We start from the raw sequence: 8,625 nt of genomic DNA, 5'->3' as shown, positions 1-8,625 counted from the left end.
GTTAGCATAAGCGCCAAACCATCTCAGTAGTGAGTGTTGATTGGGCACAGATTTGCACGTGATTCAAACTGTGGAATGTCCTAACTGGTAAAACTGAAAGGAAAAAACATTGAAAGGGGTCTATACAGTATGTCTTATTAATTCATCAAGAGAGCATGAAAGTGTTCATGCTATCAGTATGTTGGAGCAAAACCTGACAATTTGGGAGCCAATCCATCTTAAGCAGCGAGGTGTCTCAAGTAAATGTCAAGCTCAATACAAAGCCTTCAGAAGACGGTCGTGGGGTAACGAGACATAAACTACTATACTGTATATGGTAAAATGAAAAAGTTCTGAGTTTAAGTGTGTTGAAATAATTGAGTTCAGGGGTCAAATGCCCTCATTTTTCATCACTATTGCTTTCCAGTGGAATTTTTAAAAAGTTTGATAATCCCATATACAAGCATCAACATGGTGTCAAAGTTGTTCTTCTGTATTTATGAGTGAACTTCTAGTGCCTCTGTCTCCTGAATGGTTAGTCATTCAGATTCAGAAATCAGTCTATTTCTCACATGGGCAAACATTTACGGAAATTTTTATGAACATTTAAAAGGGTGTTTAACTGCTACAGAACACCACTGGTAGTGATTCATGGAAACCTAACGTCATGGCACTATATTGTTCATGTCCTGGGATCTCACCTGACATAGCACTTCAGTAGCACAACACTCATCCTCCTGTCGCTTGTGTATCAACAGCTTCCTGTGTCCTGTCTTCCGTGTGAAGACGGTATTACTGTTATCCCCAGGTTTGCCCTACTTGAACCGTGGGGCTGGAGCCCCATTACTTATCTGTGAGAAGAGCTGAGGTGACACTTGGCTGGAGCCCCATTACTTATCTGTGAGAAGAGCTGAGGTGACACTTGGCATCTCGGGCTGCGAAAAACATGTTTTCCAGTCTCTAAAAGAGGACAGAATCCCACAAAACAGCATCTGCAACCAGGTGCAAACCATGTATCACAGACACTATTAGACTCTGACTTTCACTGTAGACCCTCTATTGATTCATCCTGTTGTTGGCAAATGTTAAGCATAATAAACCCATCCATGTCACATATATATTCAATATCATTTCAGTGCACGAGCTTCAAAAATAACTGATAACTTTAACTGATAATTCCTGATAACTTCGTTGCAGACAGAATTGGTCAGTTTCCTTTGACACCTAGTATGTATTATTTTAAATTGCCTAACTGTTGAGCCTAAATCCATTAAGTGCCGTAAAAGTCATAGAAGACCAGGTGTTTTTTCAGAAGCTCTTCTTCTTTTCAGGATTTCAAGGACATCTGTTGTTTTAGTGCCATTTACAGGTTTCCATATTATTTCTTCATTAAGAACGTAATTAATTTGCATGTTTCTTACCCTCTAATTATTTGTACAATTACTACTACTTTTATATATCACGAAAGTGTTTATGCATTTCTTCTGAAGTATTTGTATCATTTTGTAAACCTAATTGCTTGTTTATTGAACTGTTGTTTGCTGAGACTTCAGGCCGTGACCACAGTACGTGCAGTAGTCAGTCTGCCACTGGTCTTAACCTGTTTTGTCTTAGCCAATCATGGTATCTCTCCGCTTCTTGTCTGCCTTTCAGAAACTTCAGACATTCTGAAATTTACAGTAGGAGACCTTCACAAAAGAGTGAGGATGGGATAAGATTTATAGAAAGGGAAGGAGTAATTAGAACTAGAGCAGGTGAAGAGGTGAATTGGGTGGAAAGAAAAGGAACAAGAAGGGTCAGAAATATTAAAAAATCACAGACAATAGAGTACTTCTCTAGTGTTTCCATTTTGGTGGTCAGTGGGGTATCACACCATCCTATTATTCTATCTAAAAAAGTAAAGGTTAATTCCATGCCGAAAGGAGAAGAAAAGAAACACAACGTTTTGGCCTTCTTCTTCAGCATGTTAGGAACCTTTACTTGTTCCTTTGCAGCCTGCGCATGCTAACGCAGTTACCTGCTTGAACAATCTAAAGAAGTGACAATCAGTTTGGAACTCATTAATGAAAACTAAAACCTGTTTGATTAGAAACCTAACTGATTGCTGAGAAGGTCTCAAACAACAACGAAGAAATTACAGATGAAAGGAAGATGTTAAACGCTCAATTTACTCCTAACAAAGAGATGAGGCCAAATCGGATACATCTTAAGAATGTCTGAATGACTGACTCCTAAATGACTTTGTGACTGTAATGTATTGATCAATATTAGAATATACAGTTAATCATTTTGCGTCCCTTGAAGGCTGTTATTCAATAAATTATGTCTCTGCCTCTCATAAAAGCTGAAAAAAATTGTTCTTATGAGGACACAGCTTTATGAGCAGTTCTATAGTTTTTATAGTTCTATGTAAAGGTGTCATGTAAAATAGTTATCTGTAGAAGATTCTCGTGGTGGCCATAATTGAACATTAGAGGAGTACTGTAACCATTAAGCAGTTATGGAAAGTTTGCCCCATGATGCAGGAATGTTGAAAATGTTTAATTTAGAATCTTTAACATTTTTTAAATCCCCCTATCCACTTTTGTTTCGGTAGAAACCGGAAAATGCTCTTTCATACAATCCTTCTATTATAGTGGTTATTGCTTTCATAACTAGGAACTTATCTTTTATCACCAGAATAGTAATATTTTAGTGCTTTAGTATATTGATTTAGCTGGGAGACATTAGGTACTGAACAGTGCGGAGCTCTGAACAGCAGTTGGGCCTAGATGACCTTAATCATGACCTCTTATCTAAAGTATTTGCCTTGCACAAAAAGTTTTTTTTTCCGTAATTTCTACAAATAGCGTCAAAAAGGCTCTTTAATTCGGCACCACCTTCTTTTGTTCCCACACAAGTTAGCTGCCCAGCACTGAATACAAAAACCAGCACAGGGCGTAGGTGACTGACTTCCTTCACTGCATGGATTCCTCCTGTGAAGTTTCCCCCTCCTGAATCTGAATTTCGACTGGAAATTTTTACTGTTGTTTTAACCTCTAGGGATGTTTAATTTTGTTCAGAATTTGCACACTACCCTGTGGTGATTTTAAGACTCTGCCGGCAGTGCTGGTACCCATATGTGTGGCTTCATGAGATGTCAGAGGGAAGAATTTTGTCTCCAGCTGGAGTCCTCGCCAGTCAGTGGATCACCATCAGTGTAATTTTGGTGGCATAGGTGACTAAATCATTTGAGGTTTGCAATACATTGGTAGGCTTCTTTGGTTCACATTAGATATTGCCAGTGAGTTACAATACAGATTCTCCTGTGTGTGTGAGGTTGGTGCTGCCTAAAACTAGATCCTATTGTGTAGTGTCAATCTGTGAAGCTGTAATTCTCCCATGGAGTGGCTTGAATGTTAAAAATTCTTGATTTGTACAAAAACATCATCAGTTTACTTCCTGGGATAAATGTATCAAAGAGATTTACAGCATTTTATTCTTAATATACTGTATGTTTGTAATAAGTAATGTGTTTGAACTTATAGAAGTAGTTCTTTGAGCTACACCTTTGACTGCTCTTAAAGTAAAAATTAAAAGACTGCATGCTTAATTACAATCACCCCTTTTTTCTTTATTTTGGTGATTGAGCCGTTATTTGCTGTTTAGATGTGTTAAGATGTATAAGCAATGTTGGATTTAAAGGGGCATAAAAGGAGCCTTTTTTATATATTTAGAACAAAAGCATAGTGTTTGCATCAGGAAGAGTCGGTGCTGTGTTATTTAATAGCTTAAATTTCCCAAAATACTGGATGACTGGATCAACTCCAAACATCATATTATAAAAGTGAGGGTTTGTACTGTTCGGTGGTCCCTCACAAGTTCAATGTACATCAAGTTTATTGTATTCCTTTATGATATTGTGGACTAAGGAAATTGTATTTCTAGTTTTCCAATATTGGATCTCCATTTATTTTAGCAGTATCCTAGTGTTCCATTAACGGAGAAATACTGTATGACCTCCAGAAAACAGAGGGTTGTAACACCTTTACCTCTTATTTTGGTCACTTAAATTGGTTGAAGTTTCTGGCAGCTGTAGATAGGTTGTGCGCTGAGGAGATTTTGTTGGAATTAATTTGCGTTAAGTTCCCAGTGCAGTGGACTACATCAGGTGATGCCAACATTAAAGCTTTTGTACTGCTGAAAAGCATCTTTCATTTAAGCTGCACTGCAGCTAAATACTGCATGTTCTCGTGTGATATTTATTCATATTGTTTTGTTAAACATTCATAAAGACACAAAGCAATAGAGAAGAGAAGCTGATAGAATGTTTAGTGCACAATGGACTACAAGATTAATCGCAAAGATATTTACAACATTTTGGTCAGTTAGAGGTTATCACATAAATACTGGATATTTAATTTATGGGAATTTTTATGTTGATACACCTTTGTTCACACTTTAACAAGCTGTTTATTGGGAGAGTTTGAATGAAACTTCAAGGTATTTTTCTTTTTTTCTTGCATATTATTGCTACAATTAAGTTTATTCAGATATCTCCTTACTAAGTTTGCCTTCATCTAGTTTTGATTGATGAAGCAAAGAGGAAGTAGTTTGTGATTTCTTAAAACAATTACTTGAAACCATAATGTAGCTTCATCTTTTGTAAATGCAAGTGTACATACCTTTGGTAAAAATGTGGGTTTGATCATTTGTTTAAGGAATTGTGGGTAATGTTAGAATTAAAAGTTTTTTGTTTTTTTTTTTGTTTGATTTGTACAGTATATCAGTCTTCAGTTTGTACAGTTCAGTTATGAAAGAAATTATGCTTTGTACAGCAAAGCTTTGAAACACGGTCCAAAATATAAAAGTATAAAACCCATATGTACTGTATTTTGTTATAAACAAACATAATAAATTAATAAAATTATTGAATGGTGGCATGGCGTGGTAATTTGCTTGTGAAAGATAATACACTACCACAATTTTAAGTATTTATGTACAGTATTGTAATATGACATAAGGTGTGGTTTTCAGTACATCTCAACAACACAACGGTTTATTTAATGACTTGTGTGTAGAAGTTACTGTTGAATTTTCATTATATACCACTCCGTACTTTGTATAAATTTCAAGTTGGAAAAATCAAATAAACGAATAAATAAATAAAATCGGAACAATATTTAGATTTCAATGGTTAACCTTGTCGTTGGGTAAAAGCGAAACCTGTGTTGCTCATTTTGGCCAGCAGATGTCAGAGTGGAGATGAGAAACCTCTCTTTAAAAAGGAAGAAACGTAGAATTAAGTATAATTCACCACATCATTACTACAAATTTGAAGATCTGTGACATGAAACATCTTTGTTCCCAATAAAATAGCAAGTCTGGAGGTAAGGAGTTTGTCAGAACAGATACAATGATGTACTGTAAATGTGTTTATCAGTAGGCAACGACTTGCTGACAAAACCAGAAATCAAATTTTAGCATCAATAGCTTTAATATTTATTCCTCCCCAGAAGGGTTCTGTAAGGCGGAGGGTATATTGTATTAGGTATTCACTTAAACATTTGATATTTTTTGTACTGAGTCCCACTTCTCCTCCAAATCACATGACCCTGTATTCCAAAACGGCAAATTCTATGATTTTCACAATCTACATTTATAATAGACCGATGCAAAAAATGGTCCTGCTGCTGTGGGCCTTTCATTCTATACTGTATCAGCACCACATGCAGGGTGAGGTTAGGCTCAAAAGGTTCCACAGCAGAGATTAGGAGAGAAAGTAAGAAACAATGTTACTATCCTACAAGAGGAGAGAAACAGCATATTGGCAGGATGCCATAAAAAGCGCTTTCTCACGAAAACCAGACATTTCTGACCACCATATCTGAAGTGAGGCACAAAAATGGCAATGAGCTACCGCATCACTGCTTTCTCATAGAAGAAGAGAGGAGGTTCTGAATCATGTGGTGCTTTCTGAGAGGCCAGCATTGCTCCACGAGGGAACACGACTTGAGCTGTGCCAATGGATTATGTGGGTTAGCAGCAAGGGCAGAGCTATTAAGAATCCGCAGGTAATTATTTTGAATAAGTGAGGTGGATTTTCTAGTGAAAGCCTCCCGTGGCTTGGCCATCCATCAGTTTCCCTGGATGACACACCCTGTTCCCCCAAACCATCTATAATATGTGCTGTAGATCTAGATTCCATATGTTATTAGCCTGAGCCATTAACCTTTACTTAATTGCATTCAGTACTCTGACCACAACTATCATTCATTGTTACCACTGAAATTAAGCTATAGCAGAATATAGGTTTCAGTTTCACAAAGAATGAGGATGAAAATTCATCTGAACCCACTTTTGGTGAGCCCTGACTACTGGGAACAACCGTTCTGTAATAAAACAACCACTTTATTAGAATTTTAATGTATTAGTTCAAATGTAATGAACACTTCTATTGTTTTATCTCTGTTGCACTCTAAAGATCAGTGGAAAAATAAGTTATTCCTCTGCAATTACTAAGTTACAGTAAACTACCATAATTTATTTTTTTTAGAAAAATTACACAAGAAATGTTATCTGCCTCAGCTCCAGCAAACTTTTGTTCTGGATGTGCCTTATTTTGAAAATTGATACATTAATATTTCTCACTGAAATTGCATACAATTTATCCCAACTTTTGTATACAGTATAACATTAAGGTCCATGTCAGTGATACATGCAGTATTATCTGTATTAAATTGGCTGTTTGTATTATGCTCGTGTCTGAAATCTGATTCCGCTAGTACAAAATATTAAAATCTTTGAAAACATGCACCAATATACTGTATAGAGAATGAGCTAAATTATACATTAAGATTTCAACTTTCATTATTCATTTGTGTAAATCCCTGAGATAGGTGTATGAAATACAATATAATAAAATGCATTTTATTGTTCGGTTATTCAAAAGCAGGCACTGACTGTTTTCCTATCATGTATCACTGTAGGTGAGGCTAAACCATCTCTGCTTAAGTTTAAAAATCCGACTCAATGCACAGTAATAACCATTTTCTGAGATATTTGGTTATTTCGAATGTTGGAAATGGTATTTTGCAATCAGTTTGTGATCATTAGCTGTAATCCAAAATACATAAAGCAATTTAATAGCAATCCACATTTAAAAAAGGAAGAATTGTTTAGTTCATCACTAATTCACCTGAAGTCAAAATGGAGATCTAAATATCGTTTACAGTTTTTGCACAATACCCATAGCATGTCTACAAGAAACCTGCAATTATTTAACTAATAAGGTAATCATGGTTAAGCAAGTAATAAATGATCCCCTACTATAAGGCTTTCTTTCTTACCACACTCAAAACATCCTCACAAGAATTCTATGCTTCAGGAAAGCAATTGATTTCCCTTATATTTATAATATTATATATTAAATGTCCTTGTGACAGACCCCACAGTTAGATAAGGTGGATCTAAGGATCAGAGCACATAAAACCCAAAGGACCAATTGTACTAAGGTACAGGAAAGTTATCGTAAACACATCACAGCTTTTTGACACAAAATACTCTAAAGCAGCTCCCCTGTCTGCTTCTTTTAACAACAGGAGGCCCTTTATATACCCAAGCATCTGCAGCCAGTCCTGGATCAGCAAGGCATCTCTGTTCCTCAGTAGTATATTTGGCAACCCACTCACAATTGGCAACCCACCGGAGCTCAGCAGGTGTGAGCCTGGCCAATACTAGGATGGGAGACTTCCTAGGAAAAACTAAAGTTGCTGCTGGAAATGGTATTAATGAGGTCAGTAGGGGGTGCTCACCCTGCAGTCAGTGTGGGTCCTAATGCCCCAGTATAGTGACAGGGACACTATACTTTAAAAATAAAGTAGGTGCCATCCTTCGGATGAGACGTAAAACTGAGGACCTGTGGTCCTGTGGTTGTTAAAAAAACCAGAGCGTTTCTCGAAAAAAGAGTAGGGGTGTTACCCTGACATCCTGGACGAATTTCCCATTGCCCTTTACCCATTATCCACCATTATCCAACCCCCATCTATGAACTGGCTTCATCACTCTGTTCTCCTACCCACTAATAGCTGATGAGTGGTGAGCGTTCTGGCGCACTATGGCTGCCGTCGCATCACCCAGGTGATTGCTGCACATTGGTGGAGGTGGAGGGGAGTCCCCATTACCTGGAAAGTGCTTTGAGTGGAGTGTCCAGAAATGTGCTATATAAGCATAAGGAATTATAATCAATTATGCAGCCCTCCTGGCAAGGACCACTTGGAGTCAAGATGGTTCTCAGAAAGCCACCTCTCACTACTTCACTAGGTGATAAAGGCACCCTTGCCAGCCTTCACCTACTTTTGTTAGCCTTTGTTACTGGCAAGTTAGCTAGCGATACAGTCTCTCTATAGTTTGGCTTTCTTCAGTCATACACAGTACAATTGTAAACATATTTATTTTTGTACAAGCTAATGACAAGCATAAATGATTCAATTATCCAAGAAGCCAAAACATGTTTCATTCATTTATTTTGCTTTAAACAAAGAATAATGAAGTAAAGATGAAGATGCATGTTTTTGCATGACTGTATAGTAATCATATACAGGCTAATAAATGAAAATAATAAGAGGCCATTGTTTTTCAATGTTCATAAACCCTTGTCATACTGAA

The sequence above is a fragment of the Lepisosteus oculatus genome, chromosome 15 (assembly GCF_040954835.1).
Source record: "Lepisosteus oculatus isolate fLepOcu1 chromosome 15, fLepOcu1.hap2, whole genome shotgun sequence".
NCBI classification, from domain to species: Eukaryota; Metazoa; Chordata; class Actinopteri; order Semionotiformes; family Lepisosteidae; genus Lepisosteus; species Lepisosteus oculatus.
This window is presented reverse-complemented; position numbering follows the sequence as displayed.